Here is a 16,487-nt window from a genome sequence, read left to right on the forward strand (position 1 = left end):
TATGACGAGGCAAAGAATATCTTTGGATCACATCTCTAAGAACCATGAAGATTGGAGGGAGAAGTGCCAGAGATTGAGACTCAAGACACTGACGCAATGATGGTGCTATTGCTTCACTACAAAACCAGATGACCGCAATGATAAATTTAATCCAAGAATTGCGATAAGCAGCCCAACACCACAACTAACTCGGACAAATCAACGCAAATCAAGTCAAAACACCTCAAGGTGTGCGACTTGCGGTGATGGGCATGCGATGGAAGATTGCCCACAAAATCCACAATCTGTATACTTTTTAAAAAAATAACCCTTTTTCGAATACCTACAACCCCGGGTGGAGAAACCACCCCAATTTTGCTTGGAAGAATCAACAACAAAATTTCCAACCTGTGGCGTAGAAAGAAGGGCCACCAAGATTCTTCCCTCGCAACAACGGTCAAACGAGCAACTAAACAAGTAGCTCACAACCACCGCAATCCTCTTCTTTGGAGAGCCTATTGAAGCAATACATAGAGAAAAATGAGACCGTGCTTCAAAGTTAGGCCACGTCCATCTGCAATCTCGAATTAAGGCCACGTCCATCTGCAATCTCGAATTATAGATGGGTCAGATTGTGAGTGAGCTGAAGAGTAGACCGCAAAGGGCTCTGCCAAGTTCAACTGAACTTCCACGCAACTCGGGGGGATCATGTAAAGATCAATGTCAGGTTGAAGAAGAAGCTTAGTAGAACAACTTCCATTGCGGCTGAACCTGATATTGCGATGACGCAAGAAGAAGAAAAAGAAGAAGAAGCAGCAGAACCGGAGGTTGCGTCGACCTCAAAGCCTGAAATGGGAACTGTGAAAGTTTAGTTACCTCCTTTCCCACAGAGACTAAGGAAGAAAAAGAACGAAGAGGTATAGTAAAAACACTTCTTATCTATGTTAAAGCAATTACATGTTAATATTCCTTTCAGTGAAGCGATTGAGGAAATGCCCGCCTATGCAAAGTTTTTGAAGGATATGGTAACTAAGAAGAGGGGAGCTGGAAAATTTGCCATGGTAGCATTAAAGCAAAGTTCAAAATCAATAATTCCACTGAAGATGAGCGATCCTAGGAGCTTTACCATTCCTTGCTCCATAGGAGGACTATACATCGAGCAAGCCCTGTGTGACTTGGGGGCCAACATAAATTTGATGCCTCTGTCAATCTTTAGACAATTAAATATGGGGCAACTTGTGCCCACAACAGTGACTCTCCAGCTGGCCGATAGATCTTTGGTTCATCCAGAGGGAAAGGTGAAGCATGTGCTGATCACCATTGACAAATTTATCCTATCAGCTGACTTCATCATTTTAGACTACGAGACTGACAAAGATGTGCCCATCATTCTGGGGCAACCTTTTCTATCAACGGGTCATGCTCAAATTGATGTGCATAAAGGGGAAATCACTTTGAGTATCAACGGACAGAAGCTCAAGTTTAATATAATTTGTGCCATGAAGTTTCTAGATGAAGAAGACCTGCATGACTCTAATGATGACCAAAATTCGATTGAAGAAGAAAAGTTTGATGAAGAGAATGAAGAAGAGGATGCTAGCGCATCCGTTGCTGCCTGCAATGCGATCATAACAAAAACAAGAAAAGAAGAAGAAATGATCATGAAGCAAGAAGTAGAGCCAAAAGAAACAGATTAAAGAAAAACAATGCAACCTTCCCTAGTGGAGCCACCAACACTTGAATTGAAGACCCTACCAACCTATTTAAAGTACGCATTTTTGGGGCAGAATGAGAAGCTGCCAGTTATCATTTCATCTATGCTCAACGAAGATCAGAAGAATGCGTTGATGTGCATTCTCAGGAAGCATGTGCGAGCAATTGGCTGGACGCTCACTGACATTAGAGGAATTAACCCCGCATATTGCATGCACCACATTCGTCTTGAAGATGACCATAAAGCAACAATTGAACATCAACACAGACTCAACCTTGTGATGAAGAAGGTCGTCAAGAAGAAGATTATCAAATGGCTAGATGTGGGCATGATCTATCCTATAGCAGATAGCACGTAGGTCAGCCCCGTGCAGTGTGTGCCGAAGAAGGGCGGCATGACGGTAGTCTCGAATGAACACAACGAATTAATACCACAAAGAACCATCACTGGATGGTGCATTTGCATGGACTACCGCAAGCTGAATGTGGCCACGAAGAAAGATCATTTCCCTCTACCATTCATTGACCAAATGCTAGACCAACTAGCAGGGAATGACTTCTACTGCTTCCTGGATGGTTATGCCGGATACGACCAAATCATGATAGCTCTAGAAGATCAAGACAAGATCATATTCACCTACCCATATAGGACATTTGCTTTTCGGCGCATGCCGTTTGGCCTTTGCAATGCACCAAACACGTTCTAAAGGTGCATGATGGCCATCTTTTCAGATTATCCCAATGACTCTATGGAAATATTTATGGATGACTTCTCCGTTTATGGAAACACTTATGAAGTCTGCCTAGCCAACTTAGAGAATATTTTGAAGAGATGTGAAGATACGAATCTGGTGCTTAACTGGGAAAAATGCCATTTCATAGTGAAGGAGGGCATAGTGTTGGGACATAAGGTCTCCCGGGATGGGTTGGAGGTGGACAAAGAAAAAATTGAAGCAATAGAAAAACTTCCATCTCCAACCAGCGTGAAGGCTGTGCAAAGCTTCTTAGGGCACGCTGGATTCTAAAGACGATTTGTCAAAAAAATTTCTAAAATAGCACGACCATTTCGAGTCTATTGGTAAACGACTTACAACACTTCAAATCTCAATCTAACCTCTAAAACACAGTGGGTATCAATAAATTTATGTCAAATGTTGATGAGTATCGTAAATATCAACCCACGAGAACTTACCAAACAAAAGTCAAAACAAACTTTAACACTGCTAGACACTTAAATTGAAATAATCTTTTTTTTTTTTGTTGAATGTGTAATTTAGGTCTGAATATAGGAGAAATACCTCTTATAAATATGGAAAGAATAAATACAATAAATAATAAATATTTGACAAATTAATATTTATATACAAATATAGAAATTCCAACACTCCCCTCAAGTTGATTTGAAGATGTAACGCCCTGCATATAAAACTAGGCTTATTTTAGAATAAAGCATGATTTTAAATCCCTTTTGATCCATTAATTATAAATTAATGAGACTCCTTAGTTGTTGATTCTAATTTGAAATAATTTCACTTTCATCTTATAAATTAGTTAAATTAAATTAATGTAAAATTTAGGAAAAATAAACTTTTTAATTAAACTCTTTAATTTCAAGATTTTAGATTTTATTACTAAAAATTTTCCCGAATCTTTTAAGGCTTCACTTTGGGTAATTTGTAATATTTTTTAAAAATAAGTTTGTCTTAAGAAAATTTGAGATATTTGGACATAAATAAAATCTTTTAAGTTTTTCCTTCTTTTTTTTTTTTTTTTTTAATTGGAGCATTTTTATTTTTAAAGAAAAGAAAATGAAAGGTATCTTTTTTTTTTTAAGGGAAGAAATTCTAGCTATTGGAGTTGATGTCCTAAATCTCATATGTCTTGTAGTTTGTAAAAACAAATCAAATATCTAATAAAACAAGAGGTATCTTATTGACGTTTAGACTGCATTTGTTCAATTCAATAAACTAAGATTCAATGTTATTTTAGATCATGTTTAAGTGATAACCTAAATGGTTTGTAGTAGATGGATAAGGTTGGGTACCATATCCTGGTGACACTATGAATAGAATCGCTTTGTAGATTTCACAATTGTTGTAAAGTGCTACAAATGATCAGATCCTGATCGTTCATGTGGAGACATGAAAGTGAGGGTATTTTATGATAAGTGCCCGCGATGCTTGTTGGATGCAAAGCTAGAGGTCCTTCTAGAATCCTTGAAAACACTCACAAAGAAAGCTAACTTAGATCAAACTTAGAATCTATAATGGTCACTCTTAAATCCTAAAACAACTCATTCCAGAATTAGTTTGATCAAAACTAATACAATGAATTGATTTAAATATCAAATCTAAAGCAAGATTTGAAAGAAAAAGATAACACCAAAGGGTTGAATAAGTACAAGCTTTTTACTATCGATCCTCTTTGTTTTGAAGAATATTACAAACTATTTTATAGGTCAAATGGTCGTGGATAGACCAAGAAACTCAAAAATCATTCAAATACAATTAATTGCAAATTGTAGTAAATAACACCTAGAAACTTGAAACTTAATTGCATACTAAATTATAAGTCAAAATGCAAAACTAGGAATGTAGAAAGTTTTCAATTGCCTTAAATATCTCCTCTAGAAGGCGAAAAAATAGATATGCACGTTTGACAAGGTTTGACATCACATTTCCCCATGCAGTGCACACTTGACAACATTTTCTTCACAAAATCTGCACACTTTTTTTTTTATCACTGTATCATCTTCCAAACTATAGGACTTTTCCTGTGATATCTTCATGCCATTCTCTTCTTGACTCATTGAACTAACATTATATAAAACTTTGGCCTCAAAATTATTTGTCGGTTCTTGTGAATTTGTTTTTAAAGATGTAGTGTGGATGCCTCTTGAATCTTCTTTGTCTTGCTTATTGTAATTGAACCTTTAGGTACATGCAATGGTTCAATAGTTGAATTCACATCATTTTATACAAAGAGTTTGTATAAGACAGGACCACAAAATGAATAGTCTTTCTATATAACACTGCTAGTAGAAGAGACTTACATTTCACTAGGATGATCATAGGTGATTTGACCTTAATCCTGATTAAGTTGTGAACTCTTGTTTATGAGGGCAATCCTGTGATTTTCATAGGTGGAGTGGCCTTGTTAGTCGACTCAATAAGCCTACCATTTTGGGGATCTGTCCAAGTAGGGAGCTAGGAACACAACTACACAAGATGGAATTCACTCATTCCCATCTTTAGGGAAAATAGATAAATTGCTCCTTTAATAGTTGATTTCGGATCTTGAACATTAAGGCTTCAACATCTCACTGGTCCAAGAGATATTAATTTATAGTTGAACTATAAACTGTTTGTTCATTAGAGGAATTAATCGTACTTACAGAGTTAGAGGTAACTATAGGTGTAAACGGTAATTTGACCCAGCTATAGTTATGAGTGATTTGTGAAATGTCGACTCACTGTTGATTAGTTATATCCATGGACATAGAAATATACCTACAGTGCTAAGGGTGCACCTATTGGTCTTTAGTGGGGTGACCGGTAGTTAATAAAATTTATTAATTTAATTAAAGAGTTTAATTAATTAATCTCATAGATAAGAGGAATGATATGAATTTTTCAATTCAATTGATGGAATAACATATTAATGACATTGATATGATATGGTCAATTATAAACGTGATCTGTACTTAAGAGAGAAATATTTGAATTGAATTCTTATGAATTAGATTAAGGAAGAATTAATTAATTAATTTTGAGAGATGAAGACAAATGAACCTACGATGTTTATTAATTAATTAATTAATTATATGTATATATATTAAATTGGATTTAATATATATGATTATGTAACTGGTATGCTAATTAATTGAATAAGTATTATTTAATTAATTGGGCTTAAGGGTACATTGGGAAAGACTTGGAGAAGGGTAAACCCTTCGCCATACAAATATCTCTTTATGATCAATTTAGGGGATAAAATTTCATTGTGAAATACCCTACCCTCCAATCTAAATTTTCTATCAAATTTTTTCGTCTCAATCATTCTCTATTATTCTTCTTTCTCCAAGGTGATAGAGACCACTTTTCTACCCTTGGATTCCTAGAGAATAACAAGGTTGCACTTGCGATGGTGTCCTTTGTTCATTGAAGAAACGGTCGTGAGAAGACAGAGAGGAAAACTTGAAGAGTTGATTCGACTAAGGTTTGTTGCTTTATCTATTTATGTTTTCTTTGTTGTTTTTGTTTCCTTAAAAACTAAAAAACAAAATGCAAGACGATTTCACGCTTCCATGAGAATTTGATTCCCTTCACTAGCCACCATTTAGTTTAGGAAATTTCAAAAATAGTCTCCTTAAGTTTTCATCTTTCAAAACTAGCACATTTTTTGAAAACTCGTTATAATAATTTTTTTCTTAGTCCATCTCGCCCGATATTGACCAACAAGATTTACATAAAAAAATAACTTTTTCTATCTTATCCATCGTTTTGGCTTTCTCAGGGAAATCTTGAGCCGTTAACACCGATATTCTATCAAATCCTTCCAAAATTTATATCAAATCTTACCTAATTTTTCAAATCTTTCAGCCTAAAGATCAAATTATTTGGGAGATATAAAGGATCTGATGTATCCTTGACAAAAGTAACACTAAGATTCTATATAGCTGAAATCTTAGGTAGATTAACACTAAGATTCTTTATATTTTCCCAAATCTTAAGTTTTTTTATTCGCAAAATTTGATGTTCACAGTGCAATTGAGATCCATCTAAAAAATTATAATTGGTAAATTCATTTGGAAATTTGGAAATTCATTTAATTGTGGAAACAATATTTAGGATACAAATTTGAAAAATTATGTAAAATTTGTATATAAGATTTGGTAAAAAATAGTTGAAATGGAGAAAATCTAAAAAGATATAAGATTTAGTATAAGATTTGGAAAGATTATATAAAATTTTGAAAAATTAATAGAACCGCGGTGTTAATATTGCCCGATTTCACCGAGAATGTCCAAAATAATCGATAAGTTAGAAAAAGTTAATGTTCTAATCTAAATCTTGGTGATCGATTTTGTCTGGACCGAGAAAAACTAGTTTAACAAATTTTAAAAAAGGTACTAGTTTTAAAAAATGAAAACTTGATAATGTTATTTTTCCTCCTCACCTTTTTTTTTTTATTCTCACTCTCCCCCTTTCCCTTTCCCGACAAAAAAGTAGGCCAAACCCCCTTCTTTTGTTTTGCTTCAATTGGCCAACACACACTTCGACGTCGGTCAGATAGTGACCGACACATCTTTTTTTTCCTTCTTATCCGGCGATCCCCAACGCGTGACTCCAGCGAAGAACAACGAGCGACGACGGTGCCTCCCTCATTTGACAACTGCAACCACGATGCCGCAACCTACCTGCACGCAAACAGAACGTAGGACCTTGAGCTCTGACCAACCCACGATGTTCGCACCCTTCGACGACGTTGTAGCAGCACTCTTTTTTTTTTTCCTATTTTGACAATGTTTGACACCTACCCATTCCTTTTTGACATCGAGATTGAAATATCCACTTCCTAACGACTCTGAATTTGTAGAATTAAGTCTACTCGGATACCAATCAGCAAGGATTCAGGCTCTTTTAGGTAAGTTTCAGCGGGTTTAGTGCTCTAAATTCCTTTTCGAACTAAATTAAGGTTCTTTATATTGGTCTCTCTAACATTTGGAAACTCTTAATTTTAGATTCGAAATAGTTTCGGGGCTATTTGAACACATTTCAACAAGAGCCCAAATCTTTTTGGTGAGTTTTAGGTTCTAGAACTTTATTTAAAGCCTTTCAAATTAAATTTAGATGATGTAAATTAGTCAATAATTCTTAAGTACTCTTTTAATGCGATTTACGCTTGATGCGAAGTGTTCAAATTGAGGTTTAAGGTCGATTTGAGTAAGTTTTCTTGTTTCAAACACTATTTGAGCTTTCGACTAGGGATTTGAACAAAGTTGTAACTTTGGAGTCTTGTTTCTATTATTTCGGGAACTTTTTGATTAGTTAGAAACATTGTGATGCTTAGGTAAATAGAATTCTACCTGTTAGGTCTGTTTGCTTGTGTGTTAGCATGTTGTGTGATTTATTTATGTTACATACATGTATAAATATGACATGATATTCTGAAATCTGTGATATGTTTCTAATATGGTTGGACATGCTTGGATGCTTGTAGTGTTGTTTTGAATATGTATATCATGTTGACATACTATTATGTGGCTCTATTGATATAACTATGTTACGAGATGTTTGAATGTGTACATAGTGAATGTTATGAGCATATTATTTTATGTAAATTTTGGCATAAGACATGATTTAGAAGTATGTATAGGACTTATACAATATGGTGAGTTAGTGTAGTAAATAGATTGAGAACTGTGCTCATAAAGGAAAATTGGATGAGAAGTGATGTAACCATTGGATTTAGAAAAGTGTTGGGCCTTGATTATGGTTAAGGATTGACAAGAGGTTCGAGGCCTTAGGTACGGCCAAGGGTCAAACATTAAGTATAGTAACGTCAAGACCTTAAGTACGATTAAGTGTTGACGAGTAGTTTGAGGCCTTAGGTATGGCTAAGGGTCAGACATTAAGTGTTGTAGAGAAAGTTGAGGCCTTAAGTACGGTTAAGGGTCAACAAGTAGTTCGAGGCCTTAGGTATTGCTAAGGGTTGGACATCGAGTGTTGTATAGAATGTCAAGGCCTTAAGTATGTTTAAGGGTCGATGAGATGTTTGAGCCTTATATAAGGCTGAGGGCGAATGTTGAGTGCTATAGAGGACATCGTGGCCTTGAGTATGGTTAAGGGACAATGTACAGTTCAAGGTCTCAGGTACGGCTAAGGGTTGAACGATGAGCACCATAAAAAGCAATAGGATCCTAAATATGGTCAAGGGTCAACATGTCTGGAGGATTTCATTTCGAAAGTTGCAACGTCAGGTTGGGTTGTTGAGCGTGAATGAAGAGTCTGGTTTAAAATTATGTATGCTTTGTATATAATGATATAATTCACGAGTTTAGCATGATGTGATCGATATTATTGTTGATGTGTATAATTCATTCTCAAGGATTTCATTTAGAAAGTTGTGACGTTAGGTTGGGGGGTTTAGCATGAATGAAGAGTTCGATTTAAAATTATGTATGCTTTGTATATAATGAAATAATTCATGAGTTTAGCATGATGTGACCGATATTACTGTTGATGTGTATCTTTGAAATGTATGTATGCTATTTGGTAGCCCTTCAGGTATGGGCTATTTACCAGTACAGTGTACTGACCCTCCACTAGGTTTTGTAAGTATCGACGAGCATTGCAACCTTGGTGATGTGGAGGAGGAAGACTGAAAAAAATTAGGATTATGTCATTTTTGGTTTATTTTCGATATGAGTTTGTTTCTAGCTTGTGGAACTTGCTATAGTTTCAAGTTGTTTTAGGTTGTTGGAGTTGAGAACTTCTAATAGGTCTTGGCTGGTTTATTATGTTTGAATTTTATATAAGTTTAAATTTTTTTAGTTTGGTAAGTTTTCCTAAATCTTATTAAGTAGTTATTTGAGCATTTTTGTTCTGGAAATTGGGGCAATTCTGTTGAGGACATATTGTCTTAAATATCATTGGGAGTGGATTCTTTTGAAACAGGTGCCGATAAAAATTTAGTTATGTTATGGTAGCATTGTTGTGCTGCTAAATTTTTTTTTCCTAAAATATAAGTGAGTTTATGTTAAATTTAGATAATGATCCCTAGTTTATTACTGAAAATTTAGGGACACTATAGAAGATGTCTTCCATAGCTAGCTTGTCAATCAATCTATTAAATTGTTTTTTTTTAAGGTCTTTAGTTGGCACATTAACAATTTGCTTTGATGTAAAAAGATAAGGAATACATATTGTTCCTGCTTCAATCTTCTCTTTAATAAAATGTTTATCATCCTCGATATGCTTAGTTCCATCATGTAGAATTGGATTATGGGCAATAGGAATGGCAACTTTATTGTTACAATAAATCTGTATAGGCGTAATTAAGGAAATTTTCAACTCGTCAAGTATTCTTTTGATCCATATACCTTAAAAAATTCCCTGAGTTAAGGCTCTAAACTCTTTTTTAACGCTACTTCTAGTTGTTGAATTTTAAGTTTAAAAACTCGTGGTTTGTAAATAATAAACTTTTTCTGATAAATTCAATAAAGTTGTTATTGAAGTTTGATTCAATAAAGTTTTATTGAATATATTAATTGCTTATTTTTTTTTAGAAATAAATCCAATACATAAACGATCTATGAATATTATGAGTACTTGAATTTTATGTGGAGACATAGTATTGGATCAAATTCGAGTAAATAGTCTAAATGATCTATAGTATATGAATAAGGTTGGGTGCCTTATTTTGGTAATATTATCGGATGCGACCCACTCTAAAGTTGTTACAATGAGTTATAAAGTGCTACAGACGAAGTGATCTTGATTTGTACATGTGATGACATGAGGAGTGAGGCCGTCCTGTGCAATGAGTTTGCACAAGATCGGATCATGAAATAAGTCACTCTTACTATATAACACTATTTACTGTTTAAGACTGACCATTTCACAACGATAACCTAGGTAACTAAACCTGAATCTTGAGCTAACTAGAACTCCTGTTTATTCCGGATTATTCTTAGATTTGCATGGATGAGGGTTGGCTCAACAGTGCCGACTAAATAAGCCTCCCATTTTAGGGGTAAGATCGGGTAATAGCTTGGGACATAGGGTGCAAGATGCAATTTACTCCTTCCTGTTTTAGGAATAGAGGTAATCTCGGGGGTAAAACATCCATTTGACCCCACTGTTATTATGAACAACTTGTGAAGGGTTAACTTACTAATCATAGTTAAATCAAGTGGACACAATATATTTATAGTGAGAGAAGTGCAACTTTGGGCTTCAGTGGAGTGACCCAATAGTTAACGAATGAGGATTAATTTGATGTAAAGAGTTTAGTCAATTAATCTCGGATCGTTGGAGCCCATGATCTATAGATCCACTAGCCCCTTACTAGCTCACAAACGGATTAGCCTTAGAGTAGCATGATAAGTTGATTTGAATCGTTCAAATTAGAATTAAGGAAATTAGTAATTATATGTGATATGATTACACGTTTAATTTTAGGATTAAACGGAATTGGAGAATCGAATAATATTTAAATATGATTTAAATATTAAAAACATGAATGAGGTGGAATTGGTGTTAAATTAATTTAATATTTGATATTAAATTAATTGAATTAATTAAATTGTTTAATTAATTATTAATTATTAATATTATTAGAAAAGTTAATTTTGAATTAATTTTTGTAAAATTAATATAATTTCAGTTTTAATTGTTAAAATAAAAACTGAAATTGAATTATAATTTTGAAATTTGTTTCCAACTTTAAAAAATAAAGAACATTGGAATTTGGAAAACTCACTGGGATATTTCCACTAAGAGTTCCTAACCATCTTAGTCATTAAAATCCACCTAGTTCCACCAAGTAAGAGGTGTAATTCATGTAAGAAATCCATTTTCATGAAAGTCATGTAATAAATAAAACAAATTGGAGTGGAAATCGAACCTGCATTGAAAAGATTTTTGTTAAAAAAATCTGTTTGAAGAAGTGGTCTTCATCTATTGAAAACCAGAAAACCTTTCTCGTCCATTTTCCTAATTCAAAGTTATTTTGAGTCCCACAACTCAATATAAGGCACCAAGAGATAGTAGGGAAGACCTTATGGTGGTTCACATCCAAAGGAATGGAGGATTGCAGTTGGAATTTGTGATTCAAGAGGTACTTCAAAGGTTAGTGTTGAAACCTTTTTTTAGTTTATGAGCATACTGAATTTAAAGCTAAAATTAATGAATTAGAATGCTTAATGATCTTGTCTTCTTCTGTTGCATATTTCCTAAGTCCAATATTAGCCACCACATTTTGTTTTTTTACTTCTCCAAGTAACCAAATTTTCTCCAACAAAGGAACTATAATTAGATGTAGATCTTCTATCTGTAGCACTTTCAACCTAATGCATCAGTGTAGACTTCTATTTGGAAGTGATTATTCCTTTTAAATATAATACCTTTTTCAGGAGACCGTTTCAAAAACCTCTTCAAAATGATTCAGTCCAAAAGTATGCATAAATTGACTAACCATGCTCACAACATATGCAATATCAAGTTGTATATGAGACAGATAAATTAATCTACCAACAAGTCTCTGATATCATTCTTTATCTTTTATTTCTTCTGTTTTTGCTAATAGAAGCTTTATATTAGATTCAATAGGAATTTCTGCAATCTTGCTACCAAGTAATCATGTTTCTTCAAGTAAGTCAAGAACATACTTTCTCTGTTTAACAAAGATCTCTTTTTTTAAATCTTGCAAACTCCATTTCTAGGAAATATTTCAACATTTCCAGGTCCTTAATTTGAGACTCGCATGCCAATTTTTTCTTGAGATCAATTAAACTTGCTGCATCATCACCTGAGAATAATATTATCTAAATAAACAATCAAAATTGAGAATTTATTATTCTTCAATTATTTATAAAATAACATATGATCTGCTTAACTTTGAAGAAATCGATAACTGGACACAACTTTTCCAAGACATTCAAACTAAGCTCTTGTGGACTGATTAAGGCCATAAAGAGATTTCATTAATTTGAGATTTTTTTATAGCCAAGGTCCTTTTCAAAACCTGGTGATAAACTTATAAACACCTTTTCCTCAAGATCGCCATTTAGAAGGGCATTTTTCATGTCAAGTTGGTAAAGTGACCAATCTAAATTAACTGCAAGAGATAGAAAAAAACTCCAATAGAGTTAATAGCAATAAGAGTCAATGTTTCCTGATCATCAATTCCGTATGTCTGATTGAATCCTTTAGCTATTAATCTGGTCTTATATCTCTCAATACTACCATCAACATTAAATTTTATGGTGAACATTTACAACCCATTGATTTCTCATTTTTAGGAAATTCTACTATTTCCCAAGTTCCATTTTTTTAGAGCATTCATCTCCCCCGTAATTGCTAATTTTCTATTTGGATCATCTAAAGCCTCATGTTATTTGGAACAAACAATTCATCTATCTTGGATATGAAAGCGAGGATTTACCACTGGTGGTGTTGATCGAGCTCGGGAGAGGAAGATTGTGGTGGATTCTACAAAGGTTGTAATTTCTAACCCTTTATGCATGCTTATTCTTGTTTTTTATATAATTAGAATGTTATCGATCCTTACTTCCGTTGTGCATGCATTCTTTATGTTCCAACAGAGGAAACCCTCATGGTTGTGCCCAAAGAAGATCTTATTTCGTTATGGTCAAATTGTCATGACAATGAGAAGGATTCATGATCTTACTGTAGACTTCGTTTTTCAAGGGTAAATTCACCAATGTCCTATATTTCCTCTAGTTTTCACAGAGAATAACATGCCTAATTAAATTTGGTTAATCCATGTTTCTGTCCTCTATTGTGTATTGTTCTGCAAAATGTAAATTGGGACTTAATTTCATTCACGTGCTTCCATTATGGGTATTCAAAAGCCTTTAGATGCAGCTTGGATAGTTGATTCAGGGGCCATTAATTACATCTCTTCTTCATTACAAGGAATTAGTTCCTTAAGGTAGATTGAGGCTAGAGAGATGACCATGCGAGTCGGGACAAGGCAGGTCGTCTCTTCTGTTGTAGTGGGGAGCTTAAAATTACCGTTTCAGAAATCATGCTTATTGTTAGACAATGTATATATTTTTCTACCATTAAGAGGAACTTAATTTATGTTTCACGTCCGATAGAACTATTATATTCAATCTCGTTTAATGTAAATAAAGCGTTTATTTTCAAAGATTGGATTGAGATATGTTCTGCGACATTAGAAAGTAATTTATACATGCTTAGGTCAAAACTACAACAACACAAAATAAAAGACAAAAGGTTTCTCCTAAAGAAAATGCGCATATTTGGCATCTAAGATTAGATCGCATAAATTTCAATAGGATTGAGAGGTTGGTCAAGAATTAACTTCTAAGTGAGTTAAAAGAAAATTCTTTACTTGTATATGAGTCATGTCTTAAAGGCAAAATGACTAAAAGACCTTTTACTGCAAAAGGTTAGAGAGCCAAAGAACCTTTAGAACTTGTACATCTATACCTTTGTGGTCGGATGGATGTTAAGGCAAAATGGGGGTATGAATATTTCATCACTTTTATGGTATGTTTACCTAATAGAATAAAATTCTGAAACACTTAAAAAGTTCAAGGAATACAAGGTTGAAGTTGAGAATTTGAAGTAAAACTATTAAAACACTTCGATCAAATTAAGGTGAAAAGTATATGGATTTAAGATTATAGGACTATTTGATAGAACATTGAATCACATCCCTACTTTCAGCATATGATACACATCAACAAAATGGTGTATCATAAAGGAGAAACAAATTCTTTAGACATGATCTAGTCGATGATGAGTTATGATTCATTACCTAACTCGTCCTAGGGATGTTCAGTGGAGATTGTAGCTTATCTTTTGAACCAAGTTCCGTTAAAAGGTGTTTTTCAAACACATTTTGAGTTATGGAGAGGTTGTAAAATTAATTTATGGAACCTCAAGGTTTTGGGGCATCTAACACATATACTAGTGACTAACCCCAAAAAAATTGGAACCATGTTCAAAGTTCTGCCTATTTATAGGCTATTCCAGAGAAACGAGATATGGTTGAAGTCTAAAACACTTAAAAAGTTCAAGAAGTACAAGGTTTAAGTTGAGAATTTGTTAAGTAAAACTATTAAAACACTTCGATCAAATTAAGGTGAAAAGTATATGGATTTGAAATTATAGGACTATTTGATAGAACATTGAATCACATCCCTACTTTCAACATATGATACACCTCAACAAAATGGTGTATCAGAAAGGAGAAACAAATTCTTTAGACATGATCTAGTCGATGATGAGTTATGATTCATTACCTAACTCGTCCTAGGATGTGCAGTGGAGATTGCAGCTTATCTTTTGAACCAAGTTCCGTTAAAAGGTGTTTTTGAAACACATTTTGAGTTATGGAGAGGTTGTAAAAGAAATTTATGGCACCTCAAGGTTTTGGGGCATCTAACACATATACTAGTGACTAACCAAAAAAAAACTAGAACCATGTTCAAAGTTCTGCCTATTTATAGGCTATTCCAGAGAAACAAGATATGGTCACTTCTATGACCCAAAACATAATAAAGTGTTTGTATCGACCAATGTTACTTTCTTAGAAGAGGACCACATTAGGGAGTATAAACCACGCAGTAAAATCATGTTAAATGAGCTTTCCAATGTATTTAAACTTCAACAAGAGTTGTTGAAGATGCTAATACATTAACAAGAGTTGTTGATGTTGGCACATCTAGTCAAGCACATCCTTCTCAAGAGTTGAGAGTACCTTTACCTAGTAAGAGGGTTATAGCTCAACCTACTCGCTATATGGGTTCAACAAAAGCCCAAGCCGTCATACCAAATGATAACATTGTGGAACAATTGACCAATAACTAGGCAATGAGTGATGCAAACAAAGATGAATGGATTAAGACTATGAATCTAGAGACGAACTCTATGTACTTCAAATCAGTCTGGGATCTTGTAAATCAACTTGATATAGGTTGCAAATGGATCTACAAGAGAAAAAATGGTGTAGATGGAAAGGTGCAAACCTTTAAGATTAGATTGGTGGCAAAGGGTTATACTCAGGTTGAGGAAGTGGACTATGAAGAAACTTTCTCATCTGTTGCCATGTTGAAGTCTATCTATATTCTCTTGTCCATTTCCATATATTATGACCATGAGATATGGAAATGGAGTCAAGATTTCCTTTTTGAATGGTAATCTTGATGAGAATATCTACATAAAGCAACCAGAAGGATTCATTTGAACAAGGTCAAGATCAAAAGGTTTGCAAGCTTAATTAGTATATCTATGAATTGAAATACGTATCTCGATCTTGAATTACAAGATTTGATACTACAATCAAGTCTTATGGCTTTGACCAGAATATTGATGAACCTTGTGTCTACAAGAAGATCATCAATAGTTTAGTAGCTTTTCTAGTGTTGTATGTGAATGATATCCTACTCATTGGAAATGATGTAGGCTTACTGACTAAGGTAAAGAACTGGTTGGCTGCTCAATTTCAAATGAAATATTTGGGTGAAGCACAGTTTGTTCTTGAGATTCAAATTATCAGAGATCACAAGGACAAAATGTTGCCCTTGTCTTAGGCATCGTATATCGATAAAATACTTGTAAGGTATTCGATGTCGAATTTCAAGAAGGGTTTATTACCTTTTGGGCGTGAAATTATATTGTCTAAGGAACAGTGTCCTAAGACACCACAAGAGGTTTAGAAAATGAGAAGGATTTCCTATGCAACAGTTGTGGGTAGTCTTATGTATGACATGTTGTGTACTAGGTCAGACATTTGTTATGCAATATGGATAGTCAGTAGATATCAATCTAATCTTGGATATGATAATTGGATTGTCGTTAAAACCATCCTCAAGTATTTTTTAAGAACAAAGGACATGCATGTATATGGTGCTAAGGATTCAATCCTTACAGGATACATTAACTCTGATTTTTAGACTAATAAAAATTCAAGGAAAGCTACATCAGGATCGGTGTTCTCTTTTAATAGAGGAGCTATAATATGGTGTAGCATCAAGCAAGATTGCATTGCTGACTCTACCATGGAGATTAAGTATA

General features: G+C 34.1%; 2 long non-coding RNA genes across 4 annotated transcripts; both read left to right on the top strand.

Moving 5' to 3' along the window:
• Positions 1-6,898: 6,898 nt before the first annotated feature.
• On the top strand, positions 6,899-9,725 carry LOC120086025. The gene is made up of 2 exons (XR_005484112.1): positions 6,899-7,338; positions 7,436-9,725. It is a non-coding gene; the product is annotated as an uncharacterized LOC120086025 (long non-coding RNA).
• Positions 9,726-11,032: 1,307 nt separating this feature from the next.
• On the top strand, positions 11,033-13,214 carry LOC120091850. Of its 3 annotated transcripts, none has more exons than XR_005485852.1 (3): positions 11,033-11,546; positions 12,018-12,916; positions 13,022-13,214. It is a non-coding gene; the product is annotated as an uncharacterized LOC120091850 (long non-coding RNA). The 3 variants fall into 3 exon arrangements; XR_005485851.1 differs by having other exon boundaries at positions 12,804-12,916; XR_005485850.1 differs by lacking the exon at positions 11,033-11,546 and having other exon boundaries at positions 11,553-12,916.
• Positions 13,215-16,487: the final 3,273 nt, after the last annotated feature.

This window comes from Benincasa hispida, chromosome 1, assembly GCF_009727055.1.
Source record: "Benincasa hispida cultivar B227 chromosome 1, ASM972705v1, whole genome shotgun sequence".
Classification (NCBI taxonomy): Eukaryota; Viridiplantae; Streptophyta; class Magnoliopsida; order Cucurbitales; family Cucurbitaceae; genus Benincasa; species Benincasa hispida.